The sequence below is a fragment of the Pinus tabuliformis genome, chromosome 7 (assembly GCF_031772625.1).
Source record: "Pinus tabuliformis cultivar Carrire ecotype Pingquan chromosome 7, CPIR1, whole genome shotgun sequence".
In the NCBI taxonomy this organism is placed as follows: Eukaryota; Viridiplantae; Streptophyta; class Pinopsida; order Pinales; family Pinaceae; genus Pinus; species Pinus tabuliformis.
The window spans coordinates 1,741,730,005-1,741,755,301 of record NC_142293.1 but is presented as its reverse complement, the minus strand read 5'-3'; positions in this window follow the sequence as shown (position 1 = coordinate 1,741,755,301).

The following is a 25,297-nucleotide window of genomic DNA, read 5'->3' as shown; positions in this document are numbered from 1 at the left end:
CTTGAGATGTAAAATTGTAAAAGTCATGATGTAAAGTGTCTTCAGAGTTAGAAAATAATTAATCCCCTCATAAGTCCTAGGTAAAATTCCCAAAGGCTAAGTTCGAGGGTCCTGTTAGCGCTTGAAATTTCACCTCAGGCTGAGAAAGGTAAACTCCAAGGCAACATCAAACCACTTAGCCTCGTAGCTATCCCTACGGGGCAGGAGAGGGCTCTCTCCGGTATATCTCAGTAAAGATCTTCAATGGGCGAGATAACCAAAAAAGGGAACACTGATTTTAGGCTAGTAAACTGATAAAAAGAGTTTGTTTTGGGATTTTTTGGATTTTGGTGGAAAATCGGGGAAAGGCAATTTTGGGTGCGGGGATTGGACACAGTTTTTGCAGAGGGTTCTTTGGGGCAAGGTAGGAGACTGTATTGATGCCTTTAAATTAAGTGAATGGGTAGGAATGACCGGTGAGGAGCTAAGGAGAGCAAGCAATCACCTTGAGTTCTCCTTAAACAGATGAAAACATTGATATTAAGCAAATTTAAAAGCAGAGTATGGAAATCATGAATTCTACTTTAACACTTCATTTGCCTAACTTCAGAAGAAAAAGAGAGAGGATGATTTCACATAACACACTTACAAGTACAAAGAGAAGCACACCATCAATACATGTAACCACAGTAATCCCAAAAAGGACTGCAAAACCCTAGTCTTTCTTCCTTTGCCAAAATTGCAGAGATACAATGAATAATACAATAGAGCTTTCTCCCTCAAGAGTCCAACCATGAAAATGACCAAGAAAGTACATAATATAGGCAATCTAACATCTTTCCTTGCCTCTAGGGGTCGAGCTCATCCTTCTAGGAGCTGTTTCAACCAATTCTAAACTGATCACTAAAATCTAAGCAGTCAAAACAACTTGCCTCTATAAGCTAGGAAACCAATTCATTCATTAAATGTTTGCTATTTCATGAATGAATCTTCTAGAATAGGTAAGAAAGTGTCATATCAACATGAAAATACATTAATTACATCAAAGAGGGTGAAAAATCCCATCCCAAGTCAAAACTGGCCAAAGCTGGGCGAATTCCTGAGCTGTAGGTGAAAAATTATGAAAATTGCTTGATAGGTCGCGCCCTAATCCTGATAGGTCGCGCTTCTTTGGAGCTGCTTTTGAGGCACTTCCAGGTGTCCAAATGAGGCAAAAGTGGGCTTGTTGGAAAGGTCTGGATGTCTACTTTCCAACCCAACTGGAATTTCTGAATTTGGTGGCCATTTGCCACTCCAAAATTGCAATCTCCCAAGACTGCTCCCTGTTTGTCAAAAAGGTGGCAGAAAGTCAATTTTTGCATTTTTTTGACCTTCTGGAGGCTCAAAACATGATGAAATCTCTTGGTAATTGCTGAGCAGGTGTATCTTTGCATGACAAATCCAGAAATGCTGAGTTTTCCCAAAATGAAGTTGCACATCGAATAGGTCGCGCGCGGCGCGCGACCTATCAAGGAGAAAAACCTGTTTTTTGCCCCAAAAATTCATAAGTGACCAAAAATGCTCAAAATTTTTTGAAATTTGTGCTGTACTGAAGTCATTTAATATCATGCTCCTTCAAGGAAGCCTCAGCCAAGATGTGGAGGGGATCGGGCCTTTTTCGTCGTTTTAGTGCCTTGGCCAACCGCCCTTGAATCACCTTCATTTTTGCCTTGCATACGTGCATTCGGGCCCAATAGTGGTTTTTCATATTTCGGAGCAAGTCCTTATCTTGGTTGGCCTTGGCCAGCAACCTCTCCAAATGAGCATTGACCCGGAGAAGCATAGCCTCTCGCTCCACGGGTACCAAATCGTCGGGTCTCTTTCGAGCTAAGTTGCGGTCCTCATGAATCCTCCGCAACTCATCAAGAGTGTGCTCATCCTCCAACTGCTTGTTGCGCTGCTCTAAATATGTGATCGTCCATTGTGCTCCTTCCAATCTTCGCTGCAATGAATCATTTTCAGCTCCTAGGTGCTGAATGATCTCCTTTGACTCTAGGCTAGGAGAACTGATATCAAGGTCAACAATCTCTATGTCTGGAACACCTGATGGCCCCTCATCAATCCTGGCCTGTTTGCCCCTCTCTGATACCTGTGCTGCTGTTGGCGACGAGGCCCCTTCCACCTGGTGTGGAGATAACACTCGTGGTGCTGATGAAGAAGGCGAGACCCCTTCCACCTGGTCTGGAGATAATACTCACCTAGCTGATGCAAATAAGGCTCTGTGGCCTCTCTGATAAGTGACCAATGGAGGAGAGCTGACATGTCTGGTCTCACGACTATCATGCTGCTGTGAAGGCCCTCCCTCCTCATGAACAACCTCAGGGGGAGATGATGCTGATGCTGTGAAAAAATCCTGAGAGATAAAATCCTCCCATGGGATACCCTGCTGAGCCAACTAATGCATGACCACAAGCTGGATCAAACCATAATGATAAATGCTCCTGTGTTGTTGTGCTGGGCTCCTTCTCTGCACCAAGGGCACCATCCTCTCAATATCCCGGCACATGAACAATGGTATGTTCATTATTCGTACCCGTGTGAAATGCATCAATAAGCGAATATGGTACGAATACAAATATGCAAACCTGCCCTCACAGGTGAAATAGAGCATGATGAGCCTCATCATGGGAGCATACTCATCCCTCAAAAATCTGAAAGGAAACATACCAGTTATGGACCTCATGTAGGCAGGTTTAACGAAGGGCTCATACTGAAATCTGTCCAACACTTTGCGTTTGTTCCACTCTTCTCCCACATTTGGTATTCCTGTTGCTTGAGCAATACTTTCAGATGACAATATAAAATCCACCCCTGCAAGATTTACATGCCCATTATGCAAATGCAAAACAAACAAGCGAGCCAATTCCCTATGATGCTGAATTTGAGAAATCCTCTCGCAAAATTCATAACATGAGAGGTAGCGGAAACATGTGACCGCAAGTGGACAAGCCTGCAAATCGGTCAAAGAGGTGGGCTCCTCTCTCTTATGGTGACCACTCTTACCACCCCTGTGAGGCCTCCTTTGTATCTCAATTTCTGGTGTTGACTCACGGTCATCACTTTGCTCATAGTCAGTTTCGGTTTCTGACATGGTTTCAGGAGCAAAGTGGCTGAAATGTACTGCTGCTTCTGCTCAAATGACCTGTTGTTTTTCCCTGTTTGTAATGCTGTTTCAAGGGGACAAATAGCACAAGGGAAATGTTAGGGAAGGGAGACTTTGAAGGGAAATTGGGAAAAATATATGAAATAGGGAAATAGGGAGTTAAGGGGAAGAATCATGACATACATATCATCATACAATTCCATTTGCAAGGATGTTATGGGAAGTAGGGTTTAGGGTTTGATTCTTGATTTTTAGGAATAGGGGTAGGGTTTTAGGGGCTTTTGATATTTTGGTAGGGAGATTAGGTAGAAATGATATAGGAGGTGGTAAAGAGAAGTGAGGAAAAAGTGGGGTGACAAGGATGACCTTGAAACAACAAAACAAACCATAGTTCTACAAGCATTTTGACATTTTTAAAGCAAATATACATGAACCTCTCATTTCAATTTGACGACATTAAAACACCTTTCCCATGCTCATTTTTCTTTATCAAGCAAAATACTTTGATGATCAGAGGCCTACCTGCAATCTTGAAGAATTTTGGGGTCGTTTGGGAGTTTACTGGCGATTTTTGTAGATGAATTCCCAACAGGTCGCGCGCAGGTGCTGATAGGTCGCGCGCGCTCAACAGGTCGCGCCAGTGTATTTTTTCAACTGGATGAACCCCCCTGATAGGTCGCGCCGGCCCAACAGGTCGCGCGCAAGTGTTGACAGGTCGCGCGCGGGCTCTGCTTGCAAATTTTGCTCAATTTCTCTCCAAATCGCCCAAATCGCTCTTCACTATTGCTTTGAGGCAAATGATGATCAAATAGAAGGAGAGAGGGGCTTTATAGGCTTGATTTAAATTAATTTCTCCTCAAACCCTCTTTCTAATGTTTTTAACTTGACATTTTTTCAAAATTTAAATGCTGCTGACTTTATGGTTTCCTTTTGTCCTGAAATTGTTTGAACTGATGCTTTGTCTTGAAAATTTTTGTAGGGATAGCTTCTGAGCTAAGTCACCTGACACGGGGATTCGGGACACGTAGGATTCGGGATTCGTGGTGTCGGATTCGGGACACGCTGACCCCCGGAACAAGACACGTTAGGACACGTTATATATTATTTTATTAAAAAAAAAAAATATATATATATATATATATTTAAAAATATATATATATATATATTAAAAATTAGTTATTAGCATATTTCTTACACAAATTTTAATTAATGATACAAATTTATTGATTTCAAACATAGATCTTCATCTATAGCTATTAGCATGCATAGTACATACAAAATTCAAATAAATGTCAGTGGTACTGGTCACATAAATGATAAATCTATTAAAAATTTAAATCATGATTCATAATTCATAACTGAAAGACAACTTACAACTACAAGATAGTAAGACAAACACACTGACAACTGTAGTTTTCTCATTAAGTCATCAAATCAAAATCTGTTACATAGGTAGTGTTGGTGCAATGCCAATGGCAAATAGAAATAGAAAATATAAAACAACTATAGGTATACAAGCCTCAAGGCATCAATCAGCATCAGAATCAGCATCACTGTCCCCATCATCATGGTCCCCACTGCTCTCCTCTGCATCCTCCTCCTCCCCTGTATCCATAGTCGCTTCTGCATCTGCTGGTATGGAGGTTGACCCCTCTAAGTCATCAAAACTAATAGGGTCTAGCACTGGATCACCGAGATCCATGTTGGCCAATGCCAACTCAACAGTGGTGTCCAGACCCATATCTTCAGGAAAGACATCCCACATCTTTGTCTTTCCCTCAACCACTCTTCCCTCTGCCTGTAAATAAGACGAAGGTTGGTGTGCACATACACCATTGTCTCTGCCCTGGACTGCTCAAGCCTGTTCTTCTTCACAGTATGCAAATTCCCATATGTGCTCCAATTCCTCTCGCAACAAGAGGATGAAGTCACCTGAGAGAGGAGCCTCATGGCTAACTGCTAAAGAGGACGGCTTGTTGCCCCATGATTTTCCCACCAAGAGTAGGGCTTCTTAAGCCCCCTGTCTCTAATCACATCATAACCTCCAAACCGACCAGTGCCAGTGGAAAACTCTGCAAAGGCATCCTCCACCTCAGCAAGCAATGCACTATCCTGATAAATCCGCTTCAATGCCTCTTTCCTCCCCTGTGAGATTTCACCATCCATGTGAGGAGGGAATCTGCGGGAAGGTCCACCATTCAGCCACTCATGGCTGTAGTATTTGGGGTTCAATGAGTGAGCCAAACAATGTAAAGGTGTACAATTCTTGTCCCATCTGCGGACAAGAATATCATGTATGGTATCGCAGAAGGCCTCTGGTGATGTCTCATACGGGGGGCACTCACTCTGTAGAATAATGCTCCTCACAGACTCAATCATGGAATCCCATCCCTCATAAACCTCTCCTAGGATGGGTTTGTCTGTATCTGCAACTCGAAGCAAAGAGATGATAGGGTCCATGATCCGAATAATTAGATCTACCCTCTCCCACCAAGCATCATCTAGTACCGTGTCCTTCACTCTTTTAGAGGCTGCCTGATCTGTCTTTCTCCAAAAAGACCAAAACTCAGAAATAACCATGGACCCAAGAGCAGTCTTGACCTCCCTCAACCTCTTCAACATCATGAATGAAGATGCAAACCGTGTATCAGCAATCTTCAACAATGATAGATTGCTGTACTCCTTGTAGATAGTGAGGGCATTTGTATGATTTTGCACAAAGTTACGGATATGTCTTGCATCCTCAATAATGCTTCCAATCCAAAGCACATCAGAAGCAATGGATTTCAGTGCTAAGTTCAATGAATGGACAATGCAAGGTGTCCAAAACACTTGTGGATATTTAGCTTCCACAATCATGCCAGCCGCCTTGCAAACAGGTGCATTATCTGTAATGATTTGCACACAAGAATCAACACCTACCTCTTCAACAACTCTAATAAATAACTCACCCATAAATTGTGCATCCTTGTATTCGCCAAGTGTATCCACTGCTTTCAGGAAAACTGGACCATTCAAGGAAGACACCATGAAGTTGATGATTGGGTGTCGTGCTGGATCTGTCCATCCATCAGAAACAATGCTAACCCCAGATGTTGGCCATGATGCCTTAATAGGCTCGAGCATTTTTTGCACCTCTTTTTTTGCCTTCGTCAACAATGTGGTTCTCAGCTTCTCTGACCCAGGAGGCACATACCCTGCTGGAGCCCCTTGAGTTAGAGCTCGGCACATCTCAACAAATAAAGGTGAACGTGCAACATTAAATGATATGAAGTTTTGATAGAAGAAGAAGGCAATGGTGAGATCAAGCTCGTCCCGTCTCTCTTTTTGGAAAATCCTGTCCATTGGACCAAGTGATCTTCTTTTTAATGCTTGTCCCCCAGTAGAAGTAGAACTCTCAAATGGAAATTTGGTGGTGGCTTTCCTCAAAAATGGAAGGGGGTCTTCATTCTTGCCCTTGGGTGCTTTTGATTTTGAAGCCAGTGCCACATGTTCCATACCAACATGGGCCTCCTTTTCCAATTCTTTTCTCTTTTGTGAAGGAATATCTTTACAAGCTCCAATCCCCTTACCAGGTATAGCCAACAAATGTGCTCTCACACGGTGATATGTGCTTGTGAAAGAAATGTTACAAAAGCTGCATTTCCATTGCACATTGCCTCCTCCCTTTCCCTTGCTGTTTGACCCATCCTCTCTTGCGACATATTTCCACAATGGATATTTTTCATTGTCTTTAACTCCTCTTCCCTCAAGATTACTTGCAGCAGACTCTGATGATATTGGGGGAGGAAGAGCATCTCTACCCATGACATTCTTGCCCTTCCTTGCTGCCCCTGCCGTTGATTGAGCCATGTTACCTCAACCTGTAAAAAAAATGAACAAACAGTCAAACTGCTGTAAAAATTTAAAAATGCAAACAGCAAAAGAAATGAACAAGAATCAAGTTCATTTTATAGTATATAGCAGTGGCTCACTGGCTGTATAATGTATTCTATGTTGCTGTATAAAAAATTAAAGACAGTGTTCTACACTGCCAGGACAGGCCAAGGTCTGAGTGTTATAAAAGACAGTGTTCTACACTGCCAGGACAGGCCAAGGTCTAAGTATTTTTGTAGTCAAGAGCAGAACTTGTAGTGAATATAAGTCTGGTGCAGAATTGAGATTGTGTGCAGAAGTTACTTATTCGTTGAATTCACATAATTTGTAGGCTTCACACTAGGTCTTCAAAGTCTTGAATGTGCTACTGCTGATCCACGGACAGGTACATCATTGAAAATTTGAATCACATTTCTTGACAGTTCAACGCATAGGTCTCACTGTCTCAGATATGTGCCAGGTACCCACAGTGATACTTACACTGCCTAAAAAACGCATGTGAATTACATACCAAGTTCAAACGTGACTGTTCAAGCTTGTAATGTATGTATATATGTTACAGGACTGCCAACATTTGTCTCAGATATCTTGGCTTTTATACAACTGTTTAGGATAGATATAGAACTGTGAATTAACTCCAAATATGGTGACTACATATAGCCTTATAGGTGATAAAACAAACATGTAGATTCGGCCTTGGGTCCTTTTCTATGCACAGGTTCTCAGCTTCTTTTGTAGATGCACACTTATCCTCAGAACATTGAGGGAGTCTCCTTGTAACTTCAGGATCTTCCTATTGAAACACACTTTGACTTGTAAATTTGGTCATCCACAGAAGTGCACAGAATTTGGATTTCTGAGATAGCACAGCGAATTCAGATCTTTTTCCAATAGAGGTTTCAGATCATAGTATTTATGCCCAGGTCTTTGATCCTTTCATCAAGGGATTTGGTCTTAAAAGGGCTATTAATCTAGCCTCTTGGATCTACAAAGTAATGCTTCTTTCCTTCTTAAACCTTCACAGTACCCTTTGATTAGTATCAACTTCAAGTCACGGCTGTAACAAAAAAATTGACTATGTGACATCATTACAGTGCCTAGCTCTGAGGACCATTACAGTGATTCACTCTAAGGATCGCACAGTGACATTGCACGTGAATATATACTTAAATCCACCTTTTGATGCCGGCCATTGCACGTGAACAGAACTCAAGACAGAGTTTGGATAAGTAGGGAATTTGGATCCCTCTACAGTTCGTATTACAGTGGCAGGCGTGATAAGGGTTCCGTTCTATACACTTATAAAGTTATAGCAATAGGAATACACTGTACAGTTAAAACTTACAAGTCATTACATCTATTAACAGTAGCATCGCACAACAGCTCAGCAAACTAACCTGCAATGCGGTCCGCCGCTCCTCGCTGCAATGATGTAATGAAGTTACGGTTTGCAAATCGCTCCAAATCGCTGTTTCCTTTGCAAATGCGGTCAAATGGGAATGACAACAGCGAATTTAAACCTAGCAGCAGCCCGAAAAACGAATCCGAAACCAGGACTCGATTCCAAAATCGTGACACGTTATTCATTTTTTGAACACGCCCAGGACACGACGTACCAGAATATGACACGACGAGTCCTTGCAACATGACACGTGTCAGGACAGAATCGTGTCCGATTCGTCCGATTCGGGATTCGTCCAGGGGTTTGGACGAATCCGGTTTCATAGCTTCTGAGGAATCTTGGCAAAGGGGACCAGGGCTGCATGCTGTCTTTTGAAAACTTTTGAATTTTTACAATTTTTACAAAAATGAGAAAAAAGACCTTGTCTTTAAAAACAGGGTTTTTAAATCCAAGGTTAAAATTAGTTGTACAAGATGAAATCTTTGAAGAAAAAACTTGGATAGTCATCCCTCTGGCCTGCTGGGCATTTATTGACTTTTAAAGACATGACCTCAAAGACAAATTGGACCTAAACCCTAGACCTAGGACTTTTGACCTCAAGACAAGACAAGAAACCTTGAAAGAGTTTATTGACTGAAACAACTTTGATCCAGCAGTGCCAAGAGGGGAATAAAGACACCAGCTCCTCCATCAAGGTTATGGCATGCCTAATGGAATGCAATGAGATGACACTGATGAGACACCTACTTATGCAAATGCAAAGAGCTTTGATCGCTGATGGAGGGCTACTAGACCGACTCTAACAGGTCCAAAAATAAAATATAAAATATAAAATAAAAATAAATAAATAAAAAATAATAATAATAATAATAATTATAAAATAATTATAAAAATAAAAATAAATAATAAAAAATAAAAAATAAAAAATAAAAATAAAATAATAATAAGTCAAAGTTTTGAGGAAATAAATGCAAAATTTTAATTTTTTAATATATTAAAATCCATTTAAAATTTCAACGGATGAGATTAAAAGAGATTTTGATCCTCATCGACGATCGAAATCACTTTGACATGGATCACTCGAACTAGCCGTTGGGAATTTTTTCTTTAAATAGGGTGTTAGGGGTCATTTGAGATCATTCGATTTGTGAGTCTTGTGCTAAAGAAAGCTCTCTTGTAATCGTTTTTTCTTGTGCAATAAAGAAAGACTTTGGGGTTGAAATCTTGCTGGTGTTACTCTTCTGGAAATGCTGTAAGATGTTTTATTTCTGTGCATGATTTTAATTTCAACCATTGATGATAGCTTTATGAAGAGTGATTTTAAACACAGGTATCTTGTTTAGTCGCTAGGGTTTGAATGGTAGTTAAATTTCTGAATATGATGGCAGGTATCTCTATCAAATCTGGATTTTAGTATCGTTTTCTCCCTCTTTGTTAATGGTTGAAGCAAGCTGTGCAGGAAAATCTTGATTTCGAAGATCAACAGGCGTTTGGGGAAGTTCTTGGCTGAACCAGCCAACTCCTGAGAAGCACATTCTGAAGAGCCCAGCTAGTTTTGATCCCGGGCTTATCATTTGAATTTTTCTTATGAATGCATGAAGGGTTTTCTAAAGCATCTCACGTTAAATTTAAATTCTGAAAATATTTCTGTGGCATATTGACAAATCTGGCTATTTAGAGCCTTTAAACTGTGAATATTGTAATTATTTAAATCGTTTTAAGGTTTTTAATTTTGTTTTTCGCATATTTTGTTTCTGAGAATTCTGTTTTGCTATTGCAGGTTGCAGATCTGAAGACGATATTTTTGTTTGAAGCCAAATCTAGGCCCTGGAGGGTAAGATCTGGCCTCAGAATCAGATCTTGCAGGGGCATTTCTCTCAAATTTTGAAAATTTTTCATGGTTTCCATCAGGCAATCCGAAGCAGGAAGGATTAAAATTTTAATCAAGTTTCTGGATTATGGATCTATTACCTCCGGTTTCATTTTCTCGGTTGCCCAAGTTCGATTCTTCTGACAGAAAATCTCAAAAAAAAATTACGTCGCCTAAGCTCATGCGTGCTATCCCGCTGCTGTATCTGCGTTTTTTCAAACTCACGCAGCTCCCTCTCTGCCTGCGTCCTGTTCTATCCTCCCATAATCCTCACGCAGTCATTGCTGCTCCTCTAAGACAGCGTGCTGCCATCCCTGTGTCCATTCTTCAATGCCCACCATATCACGTTGTTGCCATTGATCTCCACGCGTCTCAAATCTTCACCTGCCCATTTGCTGCTAACCCGCCTCTACACGCAGTTATCCAAGCCCTCTCGCTGCTCTGTCATGCTGCTCTATACGCAGCCATACCCACGTCCATCCTCCATCGAAACTCTCACGCTGCTCCTTGCTCCGTCCCTCATCCCTGACCTGCGTTTTTCCTTTGAAACCCTTCACTCCCTTTCGCCGCACTCCTCCAGCACCCTCCACGCATTTTCCTTCTGCAATCCCTTCCAAACCCGCAGCTCCTCATCCTTTAATGCTGCCAGAATCTGCATAAAATATAAAATAAAAATAAAAACCGCAGTCCATTCACCCTTCACGTTGCCTTTCACGCAAACCTGCTCCGCGTACCACCTGCAGCCATATCCACCTGCAAACCCTCATTGCATACCTTCCCTCGGCCTTCGCTTGATTTTCCTTTCTGCTACCGTCGAAGTTCCCTTGCCCGCCAACCCTGCAAACACCAAGCGCAAAGAAAATTTTGATTTCGTTTTGATATTTTTTTTTTATGCGTTGGGTAGGTTTTACATATATATTCTTTTAGTTTATGAAATATATGTTAGTGTTGTTGTTAGTTTAAGAGTCAGACTATTTTATTATTTTTGATTTTATTTAGTTTAGGTCTTAGTTTTAGAATAAAATTTTAGTTAGATTTTGGTTTTAGATTTATTTTATTTTAAGTTTTGTTTATTTTAATTTTAAATCTATAACCTTATATCATAAACAAAAATAAAAAATAAAAAATAAAAATCATAAAAAGTTTTTAGGTTTTGGTTTGGTCTCATTTTAGAATTTTATTTTATGATTTTGATTTTAATCATTAAAAATAAAAAAAATTGAAATATTTTGTCACATTTAGTTTTGGCATATTCACTCAAGGATTTGTCACATTTACAATTTTGGTGTATCTTTTCCGCTAAGGCTAAAAATTTTAATGTGGGATTAATATTTGTCATTTTTATATAGTTAAATGCGCTTAAATTTTATCTGAAGATTAGCTATCTGAAAGTGGTGAATCATTTTGAGAACTGTTTAGCGTTTAAATTTTATGGTTATTTAAAGCATTTGATCTTTTGAAGTTTAATTGCTAAAGCTTTGTGCATCTTTTGAATATCTTGCATCTAGTGAAATTAATCATTGCTTGGATTATATAATGCTCGTTACATGTTGGATATTTTGAAGCAATCGTTAAATTACTTCATAAGCAGCAGCAGCTAATTAATTACTTAGTTTTCATTGACTCCATAAGGCACTGATATTAATCATTTTTTATCAAATTATAAATCTTGAGCCTTAATCGAGTATTCGATTGCCTTGTTGTGTCTCCCGAACCGGCTGGTTCCCAGTTGGTCTTCCTTTTTCCCATAGGGTCTACCCCCCTTAGCCTGCTTTAGGGAGACGGCTTAAACGGAGAGATCGGGGATTAGGGTGACAACCCCAGGTCTGAGAGTTGTCGCGGTGCTTAGACACTTTGCGCGACAACATTTTTTGGCGTCGTTGCCGAGGACATTTTATTCTCAGCGTTTCAACGACATTTCCTCATTCATCTTCTCATTTCTCATCTTTTCATTTGGGCTGGCAACAACAACATTTTTTGGCGCCTTGCCAAGAACCTATTTATTGGGCCTGGGCTTTACGACATTCATCATTCAGCGTTCATCTTTCTATCATTCATTTGAGCCGGCAAAGTCAACATTTTTTGGCATCATCTCATCTTTTCCGCCATTCATTAGCCTATCAAACGGCCAACATTTCCTGGAGTCATTTGATCTTTTCATCGCCCTATCTTTCGTCATCTCGTTAATCATTTCATCTATACCTTTAGCACCTGGACATCTCGGTTCGTTTCTTGTTTGGGTGGCGACTCCATTTCTTTTCATTTATTCTCAAACAAGAAGCCCTCCCTGATATCCGGTTGTTGTTTCCCTTTGGATCTTAGAGTTAGATTCATGTTCAAGTGGCGACTCCACTTCTTTCATCTCTTGATTTTCTTGAGCAGAGATCTCTCTCTATCATCCATTTGGTCCCTCATTATTCATCATGGATTTTTCGTTTACCCCGTGTCATTTTACTGATGTTCTCCATGATATTCCGAAAGTGGCCATTTCTAAATTGCCTTTGTTCTCGGGTGGTGATTCAGTCGCTGTTAGAAAGCATCTAGGCAGTTTTTCTCGTATAATGTTCATATATTGTAGACTTCCTCAGTATAATCATGAAGATGTCAAAATGCGTCTATTTGTCTTTTCTTTAGAGGGTGATGCTTTGAATTGGTTTAATAATTGTCCTGAAGACTCTTTCACTTCTTTACAAGACATTGTCAATGCTTTTAAAGATAGATATGGTTATCAAGACAGCTCGCCTTGTGCCCCTAAAATTGTGCAACAGAATGAAAGTAATCTTATGAAAGGTCCAGCTGTCAATGAAAGATTTCAAGACAATTCTTCATATCAGAATGTGCCATCCACCTGTACCGTTGCAGATCAAATCCATGAAAGGGAAAATCAGAAGCAAATTATAGAAGAACTAATGCGGCTGGTAAAAAATATGGAGATCAATCAAGAAAAATTTGTAACTGATTACGCCAATGATATGAGAACTTTATGCACCCACCTGGAAAAACGTGATAAGGAGATGGAAATCATGAAAATTAAACACTCTGATCACGTAACCGACATGCAAAGTCAGCATGCTAAGGAAATTGAGACCATGAAAGCTAATCATGACAGGGAAATTAATTTTATGCAAAGCAAGTTATCAGGCTTAGAGGAAAATATGACGATCATGGAACTCAATCATTCAAATCAAGTGACTGCCATGGAAGCAAGTTATCAAGAAGAAATAAGTGCTATTCAGAACAAGTTGTCAACTATGGATGATGAAATGACCATCATGAGATTCGATTATAATAATCAGTTGGCTACCCTGCAAGCAAATCATAAGAAAGAGATAAACTCTATACAACATTGCTTGATGACCATAAAGGCAAAGGACGACAAAGTAATAAAAGATATGGAAGCTAGTCAGATATGTCTTCAGAATAAGTTATTGACCATGGAGGAAGACCATGCCAGGGAAATCAGTACTATGAAGGTTGAACACTCTAGCCAGATGGATGCCATAACGATACAGGTACAGAAATTTCAGCATCAGTCAGAGGATGAAAGAAACAAGGAGATGCCAATAGATCAGAAGCCTCATTATCTGCTGCAACAAGCTCCATCTTATTATGAGGTCCTTTGTTCCATTGAAAAGTGGCTAATTGAAGGTGACCTGGATAAAAGGGAAATTAATAATCAGGTTGATGCTCACACGGTTAATCCACCAGTCATAGAAGATCAAGTTATAACTCATGACACCTGTGAGACTGATCCATCATCCTTGACAGAGCAGATGCAGAATGAAGAAAGACATGTCATGCATATCTTACATACTTCATCTGAGAGTTTTGAAGCAGAATGTTCCACATCATCAGTGATACAACCTGCCACGAAGAAAAAGCGCAAGAGAAAGAAAATGAGAAAAAGATTTGATGCATCAGATCGCCGCGAGCTACTTGCTTTTCGAATAGGAAAAATTCCTACCGTATGCAGGATTGGACATGGCACATCCAAGAAGCAACTGACAAATTTGCTCAGTGTACACTATATTGAAAGCATCTGATGCCATGGGGCATCCTCTGTATTTCTAACCCTACTCCTTGTCTTTTCAGCATTTCATTTTTGTTTTAGGATTAGATCTACCTTTTCATGTTACTAGATAGTTAATAAATGAAGAGCTTATATCTTTCCTGTGCTTAATGTTATATGATGATTTTTGGATGGACGCTACTTATGTTTTGTTGTGTGTTGTGTGGATGCAGATTCTGGATTCTCACATTCCTACAGTGCAGCAACGTGTCCCCAAGTAGAGCCAGATGTTGACCACTACGTGTCAACTACCCATAGCAGTACACCCCCTTTTTTCGAAAAAGGGATAGCACCTGATCAACGTGTCTGTGCCATTCGACTATCATCATCAGCCTGATCATGTTATTTTGTAAACCCAATCTGCATGTGTAAATTGTAAATAATCCTAGCAGATCTGTCTCATGTACGTAATTGCCTAGGCAAATCTAATTTTCTAGTGATGATCTACGTTCCGGAATGATTTTTGTCTCACTGATCCATGATCGGCAGAGTTTTCCTTCAGCCTAACCCCAAAGCCAGAATGGATTTTGTCACTAGAATCTTAGGGGAGTCCTAGTGTGCTAAATCGAGTCTATGTAAAAGTGATTTGGGAATAATCCTAACTATTTGGTTAGGTTATTTTATTACAAATTGTTTGATCTACTGGATTATATTTGTGTCGCAACACTGGGTAGTCTATGAGGGTCTATGTCAAATGGGTTTTCCCCCTTGAGATGTAAAATTGTAAAAGTCATGATGTAAAGTGTCTTGAGGGTTAGAAAATAATTAATCCCCTCATAGGTCCTAGGTCCTAGGTAAAATTCCCAAAGGCTAAGTTCGAGGGTCCAAAAATAAAAAATAATAAATAATAAAATAATAAAATAATAAATAATAAATAATAATAATAATAATAATATAATAAATAATAATAATAATAAAAAATAAAATTAAAAAAATAAATAATAAAATCATAAAAAATAAAAATAAAATAATAATAAGTCAGCTCTGAGGAAATAAATGCAAAATTTTAATTTTTTAATATATTAAAATGCATTTAAAATTTCGACGGATGAGATTAAAAAAGATTTTGATCCTCATCGACTGTTGAGATCACTTTGACATAGATCACTCGAACTAGCCGTTGGGAATTTTTTCTTTAAATAGGGTGTCAGGGGTCATTTGAGATCATTCGATTTGTGAGTCTTGTGCTAAAGAAAGCTCTCTTGTAATTATTTTTTCTTGTGCAATAAAGAAAGACTTTGGGGTTGAAATCTTGCTGGTGTTACTCTTCTGGAAACGTTGTATGATGTTTTATTTCTGTGCATGATTTTAATTTCAGCCATTGATGATAGCTTTATGAAAAGTGATTTTAAACACAGGTATCTTGTTTAGTCGCTAGGGTTTGGATGGTAGTTAAATTTCTGAATATGATGGCAGGTATCTCCATCAGATCTAGATTTTAGTATCGTTTTCTCCCTCTTTGTTAATGGTTGAAGTAAATTGTCCAGGAAAATCTTGATTTCAAAGATCAACGGGCGTTTGGGGAAGTTCTTGGCTGAACCAGCCAACTCCTGAGAAGCACATTCTGAAGAGCCCAACTAGTTTTGATCCTGGGCTTATCATTTGAATTTTTCTTATGAATGCATGAAGGGTTTTCTAAAGCATCTCACATTAAATTTAAATTCTGAAAATATTTTTGTGGCATATTAACAAATCTGGCTATTTAGAGCCTTTAAACTATGAATATTGTAATTATTTAAATGGTTTTAGGGTTTTTAGTTTTGTTTTTCGCATATTTTGTTTCTGGGTATTCTGTTTTGCTATTGCAGGTTGCAGATCTGAAGACGAGATTTTTGTTTGAAGCCAGATCTAGGCCCTGGAGGGTAAGATCTGGCCTCAGAATCAGCTCTTGCAGGGGCATTTGTCTCAGATTTTGAAAAAATTTCAGGGTTTCCATCAGGCAATCCGAAGCAGGAAGGATTTAAAATTTTAATCAAGTTTCTGGATTACAGGTCTATTACCTCCGATTTCATTTTCTCTACTGCCCAAGGTCGATTCTTCTGACAAAAAATCTCACAAATTTTTTACGCCGCCTAAGCTCGTGCATGCTATCCCGCTGTTGTATCTGTGTTTTTTCAAACTCATGCACCTCCCTCTCTGCCTGCGTCCTGTTCTATCCTCCCATAATCCTCACGCAGTCATTACTGCTCCTCAAAGACAGCGTGCCGCCATCCCTACATCCATTCTTCAGCTCCCACCATATCACGATGTTGCCATTGATCTCCACATGTCTCAAATCTTCACCTGCCCATTTGCTGCTACCTGTCGCTGCTACCCCGCCTCTACACGCAGTTATCCAAGCCCTCTCGCTGCTCTGTCGTGCTGCTCTATACGCAGCCATACCCACGTCCATCCTCCTCGAAACTCTCACGCTGCTCCTTGCTCCGTCCCTCATCCCTGACCTGCGTTTTTCCTTTGAAACCCTTCACTCCCTTTCGCCGCACTCCTCCAGCACCCTCCACGCATTTTCCTTCTGCAATCCCTTCCAAACCCGCAGCTCCTCATCCTTTAATGCTGCCAGAATCTGCATAAAATATAAAATAAAAATAAAAATAAATAAAAATTGCAGTCCCTTCACCCTTCACGCTGCCTTTCACGCAAACCTGCTCCGCGTACCACCCGCAGCCATATCCACCTGCAAACCCTCATTGCATTCCTTCCCTCGGCCTTCGCTCGATTTTCCTTTCTGCGGCCGTCAAAGTTCCCTTGCCCGCCAACCCTGCAAACACCAAGCGCAAAGCAAATTTTGATTTCGTTTTGATATTTTTTTTTTTTATGCATTGGGTAGGTTTTACATATATATTCTTTTAGTTTATGAAATATATGTTAGTGTTGTTGTTAGTTTAGGAGTTAGACTAATTTATTATTTACTTTTGATTTTATTTAGTTTAGGTCTCAGTTTTAGAATTAAATTTTAGTTTTGAATTAAATTTTAGTTAGATTTGGGTCTTAGATTTATTTTATTTTAAGTTTTGTTTATTTTAATTTTAAATCTATAACTTTATATCATAAAATAAAATAAAATAAAATAAAAAATCATAAAAAGTTTTTAGGTTTTAGTTTGGTCTCATTTTAGAATTTTATTTTATGATTTTGATTTTAATCATTAAAAATAAAAAAAAATTGAAATATTTTGTTAGTCTTGGCATATTCACTCAAGGATTTGTCACATTTACAATTTTGGTGTATCTTTTCCGCTAAGGCTAAAAAGTTTAATGTGGAATTAATATTTGTCATTTTTATATAGTTAAATGTGCTTAAATTTTATCTGAAGATTAGCTATCTGAAAGTGGTGAATCATTTTGAGAACTGATTAGCATTTAAATTTTATGGTTATTTAAAGCATTTGATATTTTGAAGTTTAATTGCTAAAGCTTTGCGCATCTTTTGAATATCTTGCATCTGGTGAAATTAATCATTGCTTGGATTATATAATGCTCGTTACATGTTGGATATTTTGAAGCAATCATTAAATTACTTCATAATCAGCAGCAGCTAATTAATTACTTAGTTTTCATTGACTCCATAAGGCACTGATATTAATCATTTTTTATCAAATTATAATTCTTGAGCCTTAATCGAGTATTCGATTGCCTTGTTGTGTCTCCCGAACCAGCTAGTTCCCAGTTGGTCTTCCTTTTTCCAATAGGGTCTACCCCCCTTAGCTTGCTTCAGGGAGACGGCTTAAACGGAGAGATCGGAGATTAGGGTGACAGCCCCCGGTCTGAGCGTTGTCGCGGTGCTTAGACACTTGCGCGACAACAAGCCCAAAACATCATTTTTACATTTTTGAAAAACAGCATGGAGCGTACCATATTTAAGATTGTCCTATTCATTCTTTCAGCTACACCGTTCTGTTGGGGATTATAAGGCACAGTTGTTTGATGTTTGATCCCATGTTGGCGAAGATAGTTTTCAAATTCATTTGAAGTGTATTCTTTTCCATTATCAGTGCAAATAGAGCCAATATGAGATTGTGCATCATTTTCAATCCACGTATAAAAGTTCTTGAATGTTTGAAAAGCATCAAATTTGTTCTTCAATAAATAAACCCAACACATTCTGGTGTAGTCATCAATAAATGTCATCATATATTTATTTCCATTTGCAGAAGGAACAGGCATTGGACCACATAAATCTGAATGAATGAGTTCAAGTTTTCTATATGCTCTTAAATGTGAATCATGAAAATACTGTTTGCTATGCTTTCCTAGAATGCAAGCATCACATTGCTTAAGTTTCCTAGGAATTGTAGGCAAACCAGTAACACCATTTTTCTTCAACAAGCGGAGGCTGTCATAGTTCAAGTGTCCAAATCTAGCATGCCATAATAAACTTGATGGAAATGTACCCTCTTCATAATGAGAATTAAATGAGAAATGTTGTGCACGAGCAGAGGTACCCTGCAGCTTGAGAAGCCTTTCTTCTTCTATCCTCGTCATGACAAGTGAGTGGTCAGATGCTTTTATCACCTCAAGCTTGCCATCAAACATATGAATGGAGTGACCTTGCTGGCGGATGTGGACCAAGGACAACAAGTTTCTCCTCAGCTGTGGGAGATATAGAACATGATGCAGAAGAAAGTCTGGAAGACCAGGCAATTTAAGCCTGATTGTGCCAAGCCCTGATGGCTTGAGTTTTGATTGGTCTGCAAAGTATACTGCTCCATCAACATTGTTAGTAAATTCTTCAAAAAAATCTCTTCTAAAAGTCATGTGGCAAGTTGCTCCTGAATCAAGCAACCAATCATTTTTCGAAGAAGCAAGTGAAGCATTAAATAAGTCTTCATTTACTCCAATATTACATTGTGCCACAACATAGTGAGCAGATTCAAGTGCTTTACCTTTGTCTTTGTCATTAGTTTTACCTCTGGGTTGGTTTCTTTGCTGCTAAATTTTGTCCCAATGTAACTTGCATGTGGAGGCATCATGTGATCCATCTCTTTTGCAGCGTATGCAGTGCAAATCTGACTTTTCTCCTTGTGTCTGCCTGCCCTGCCTCTGAAATATCTTCCTCTTCCTCTTCGACCACCTCTTCCTCTGGAAGAATCTTGGGCAAGATTCTTTTCTTTATGAGCAAGGCACACAGCCTCTTCAGAAGATTCACGGGTTGTCTTCTTCCCAAAAGCTTTCTCTCTTTCAGCAAATTTTTTCACAAGGGAGTCAAAGGTAATATCTTTGAGATTTCCATTTGCTTGCAATGACTCAAGATAATTGGAGTAAGTAGGATAAAGTGCCTTGAGAAAAGCGATCAGAGGAATATCCAATTCAACCTTAGTGACTTTGATATCATGCATTATAGATTTTACTTCGGATGCAAGAGCAAGAGGATCATTATTTTGTAATTCAAGGGTGAAGAGTTTAATCATGAGTTGAACAACTTCAAGTGCAGAGTGTGAGTCATAGAGTTCTTTCAGCTTTTGTAAGGCTTCGAAAGCATTTGAAAATGGCGAAATATGTCGACTCACCTCTTCGCTTATGGATGCTACAATCAATGCATAGGCCTTGCTGTTCTTATTTTCCCAAATTGTGAGCTCCTTGTCTGAGGTAGGTTGTTCTGGTGCTTCGTCTCCTTCTCCAACACACACTCCTTTCCATAGCTCATTAAAAATGAGAGTGTGTTTTATCTTCCAGGACCACTCAGGATAGTTCTCCTTGCCAGTGAGAACTATTCCCACAATAGATATGATTGAATGCATATCGTTATACCAACAGCGTTCAACCTGGTATCGCCTTCTTTCACCCGTATACAAGAGTTTGACGTTTAAGAGATGAACGGCGGAGAGATGAACGGTGTTAAGAGATGAACGGCGGAGATGAGCTTTCGTTCAAGCGGAAAGGAATCAACGGTCATTGGAAGCCGAGTCGTGGAGCCGTCAATGGTAGAAGATCAATGGTCATCGGAAGCGAATCAAGTCAAGGCATTAACCAAGACTAAGGGTGGTTTTAAAGCGATAAGTGGGATTTCGGGCGGATGAAAAATGGTAAGTGGTATTTAGAGGAGAGCGCCCGATTCCATTGAATGGATGACACGTAGCAACTAGAGGAGAGAGAAAAACTGCTCATTTCGGGCGGGTAACTCTCGTGCATGTAGGCCACCCGAAATCGCTGTAGACCGTCGGATTGTGGGAGTGTTGATCAACGGTGGAGAGAGAAAACACTTTTCAGGCGGGTAACCCCCGTGCATGTAGGCCACCCGAAATCAATGTCAGCCGTCAGATCCTGGGATGGAAATCAACGGTGGAGAGCGAACCCGATAAAGTTAAACCTCGGGAACTGTGTCCGAGCGGGTTACGACATCACCATGTGAATATGAAAAAGATATACGGTGAAAAAGTCCTGATGTGAAAAGTTTAATGAAGGGTATGATCACATCGCAAACATGCAACAGTATTGATCGGGGCAAGGAGACTTGCGATATGCGATTAAAAGCGGACCCGACGATATTTATATATGCGGGTTTATAGCATTTGAGATCCGGCCCAAGGGAGGAAATCCAAGTCACTACAACACCTTCGGCTTCAATGCACCATTCGACGCAACAACAATGAATGAGATTTCGCAGGGTTTTGACAAAGATGTCAACCTGCAAAAGATGCAAAACAAAGGCAAAACAGAATAGGAGTTACAAATTAAAAGGGAAGCCAAAAAATGGCGCCTGCTCTGATACCATGTCAGACCAGGAGGTAACTCCTCAAATCAGAACTCTATATTATTCATTCAGGTTGTTCATTATTATATACAAGAGGGAGTGATTGTTCGGTTCATCTCCCAATGACTCTCTATCTTCTCTATTATTTATTTACATTAATTACAGTTGTTCACCCAATCCCTATGATTAGGTGTCAACATAACTATACATCTACAATTCTATAAAAGCATATGAGCAAATGAAATACAACTCAAAGGCACAAGTAGAAAGGATTATACCATCAATCAACCATGCACCTGCTCCAATGGAATAACAATCATGAATGAACCCCAAAGTCTTTTTATTCAAATGAAGAACAAGAGTACATAAAAGCAGAGCTTCCCCAAGCACAATAGCTCGTTCCAAAAAAGATACAATATGAAAGCCCAAGGCTCAATTATATAGGAGAATGGGTGGAGATCACAATGAAGAACCAAATGCCATGATCCAGGTCCGGGTGTGATGAAGGACCCTTCCAAGACCTTTTACTTTTGTGATGTGTTAGATTGCATTTTTAAAAGAACATTAATGAATACATGTGCACGCTGTAAAGAAGAGGAACATGTCAATCATCAGCAACATAAAAACATAAGCAGTTGATAACGGAGTTCATCCAGGAGGGACTACGTCTCCAGGCCCCGGTGTCAAGATGGTGTAGGTCACTGCATTAAGTGTTGTCAATAGTGATGATGTACATAAGAGATGGTGTCGCTATCATACAAGGAAAATGCCCTCACGCAAGAGTGGCTCCAAGAGAAGTTCTGCTACAGGAACTCTCAGTCAAAAAGGACTCCTATCAGTATAACACAAACTCATGCATGATCATCCCGCCAACATGGCATAAAAGGGATCTCAATGCAAACATGCATGACGACAACATGAGTATCCCATGTCATGACAACAAGTACATCACACAAATGATTTTGCACCACATCAAACAGGAATCATGAAAGCAAGTAAGAAACAAGATCCCACATCAAGCATCAAATAGGGATCTGTGCAACACAATGCATAGCAAAAGAAGAACATGAACACACTGCATATACCTCACATCCAAGGGCCATCTGAAGAAGCAGATGTCAAACTACTGAAGTTTTTTGTGCCATCGATCTCATGGCATCAATCGCATGGAAATCGCTGCTCGCACATAAATGCTGACACCTGCATTCCACTTAGAAAAGTGGCTGGAAAATAAAATGAGAAAATGAAAAATCTGAACGCACCATCAGATTTGTGACATCGAATAGTGCAAAATCGACTGTCCAATTTTTGAATTCTGAGAAATTGAGAATCTGGGGCTCAAGGAATCTTTTAGATTCCCCCTAGATTCCTCAAAGATTTTGCTCCGTAGGTGGACTAGAAATCTGCAACTGCAAAGGCAAATCTGACCTCACCATTGCGATCCCTGCGGAAAACCATGAAAAACGACTGTAAACTTGACTATATTCTGACATGGAGAAAAATTACCTCCTCGAGAAAATTTCAGGGATCATGGTTCCGCTACCTGTTTTCGCAGCAATCATGGTTCCACTTGCATATTGAAAAATGGCCGAAAATGCAGAACTCTGACGGAGAAATGGACACCGCCATTGCGTTCGTGGCGTCGAGAAGTGCTGAAACCATATAAAATTTGTCAAAATCTAACAAAGTGAAAATTCAGCCCCTCCTGCAAAACGTTGCCTCGAACTGCGTGCACTACCTCCTCTGCCTCGAAATGCATGCCCGCTCCTGGTTCCTCCATCTGCCCCTCACGCACTGAAAAAACTGGGTTCTTATAAAATTTCGTGGGCAGATTAAACAAGGAGTTGGTTGTGGCACATTGGTAAGAATTGGCATTAGTTGAGGAGGGGTCGGGTGGTCAAACCCCGCCCCTCCTATTTTTTGCACGTAATAGTTTTGGTCTTAAACAAAATTTATTTTAAAAAAAGCGGGGGTGTCGGGTCCGCATTGGGCGGCCCGCCCCCTAACTCCCGCACTGCCGCATTAAGTTTTGGACCTCCGGTGGTTGGTTGTAATATTATGGGCGCGCTTTACGGTGGTACCATCCCTTATGGGGCCGCCCGCTTGGGGGCCGGGCAAGTTCGACCCTTGCCGGCCCCACACTAAATATATACGGTGGTTGTAAGGTGTGGGGGTGTGGGCTGGGTCCACCGGAGGTGGCCCGTGCCCACCCCATTAATACGTATGTATTCATATTGTTTGGAGGGCTCGGCCAGCCATAAAAACATGTATATTGTTTGTAAGGTTGCGGTTAGGCTGGCGTGGGTCATGGCTCATCGGGCTTTTAAAAAAAAAATTGTGATGACATGGTTTTGGGGGTGGCGGGGGTGGTGGCCCGCCACCATAATATTTTTTTTTAATTTTTATTTGAAAATATGAGAGTTTTTCAGATCTTTAGAAAATAAGGGATATTGGGCAAATTAACGAGGCCACAATTTCGACCGATTTCGGGAGCTAGGTTTCATGCCTCGGGGTCGGTCAAATTGTAGGACACTTAAACTTGGCCCACAGCCCAACTTTGACTGGCTCGTTCTCCCTCATACGAGCTCGGATTGACGAACCGTTCGCACCTCCGCGATCAGGACGACGAGATCTACGCCCTGGTCCTAGTTCGAGCATAATCCAAACACTTTGATTTTTGAGCTTTCATAAGCCCTCTGTCCTGTGTGTGTCTCTGGAGCCACCTGGATCAATCCTCCCCACTGAGGAGCTTTTGATCCTCCAAAAGCATGAAAAATAATTTGCAGCTTCTCTGTACCTTGTCTGCATCACAAGTGTCCTTAAAAGGCCTCGCTTCCATCTCCTTCACCTTGTTCTTCGGAGCCTTAAGCGATGAGCCGACACCTGCAACCTCTGCAACCTGTCGTACATTGTTTTACAAATTACATGTTTGACTTTCATGACCAACTAATGACCCAAGCATCCCATACTTGCCACGAGTTTATAACACATACTTGCCCAAGCATCCTATTTCCCGATCCGCAGATCCAAAAAGGATAGGGTGCGGATCTGTGGAGGTTCGGGCGTGTATCCACCGCGGATCACGAGCGGATCTGAGAGACGGTGGACAGTTCCGCGAAGCTTTTTTTGTTTTTGGAAATTCTAAATTGTTCTGTGAGGAACTACACTTTCCGAATACTCCTAAGGTGCCCCTTGATGCTCCCTAGATGCTCCCTAATGGTAATGTTAAATTCTTGAAGTAAAAGTGACATTCTCCTTTATCTTTCATTTCCATCATTTTACTTAAATTTTTAACATTACCATGAAATGACTCAGGATGTTTGAGAGTGGTTCCAACCTCATTAGACTTCATATGGAGAAAATAGAATTTCATATCCCATTCAAAATTAAGCAGACTTAACAGTAGAGGCAAAGGCTAGAGAAGAAAAGAGGAATCTAGATTGTAGATGGTTGATGCTGGAATAATTAATCATTGATGTACAATGGATGCCATATGTATCATGATTTATGTAAAAATATGCATGTTTTCATGTCTTCTACAACTAATTTGGTATTTTAGATGTTTTTTTTAATATAAATGCAAAAAAATATAAAATATATATATATAGCAGACGCTTCCGAGGCGCTTCGCTTCCTAGATTTTTGGAAAATGATGCTTCCACGTGCCCGCTTCCAAAAAACGTCCCCATTTCGTCTCCACTTCGTGCAACATTGGGTAGGAGACCACTCTCCACTCATCTCCAGTGAAGCTCCAAGTCAAAGCCCACCAGAAAGATGACTCGCCAAGGCAATTCGAATTCCTCTCCTCAAGAAAAGCGTTTTTCCTTGGGAAACTCGTGGTCCCCTCCAAAAATTCGTTTTTCTTGGAGCACATGTATTTTCCTTAATCTTAAGAGTCCACATCACCTTGGGACTTCGCTTTAACTCCTCCATGATTTTCCACCTCATTTCCACATCATTTGGCATGCGCAAATATTTATTTTTCTCCATTTATTTAATTGTTGGCTTAATGTATTGCCACATTTTCCACTAAACTTAGGAAAAGTGGGTTTTGAAGGTCCATAACACATTTTTAACCCCTCAAAATGTGTCTTAGAAGAAAGTTGAGGGTGAGAGGTGCAATTTTTATTACTCATACACCATACAACATCTCTAGACATCACTTATAACATTTCATATACAAATTTTATTCCAATTTTCGCCTTGCTGGAAATTTAAAAAATTAAAAAATGACCCCCTAGACCTAACCAAATTCCACGAAACTTTATG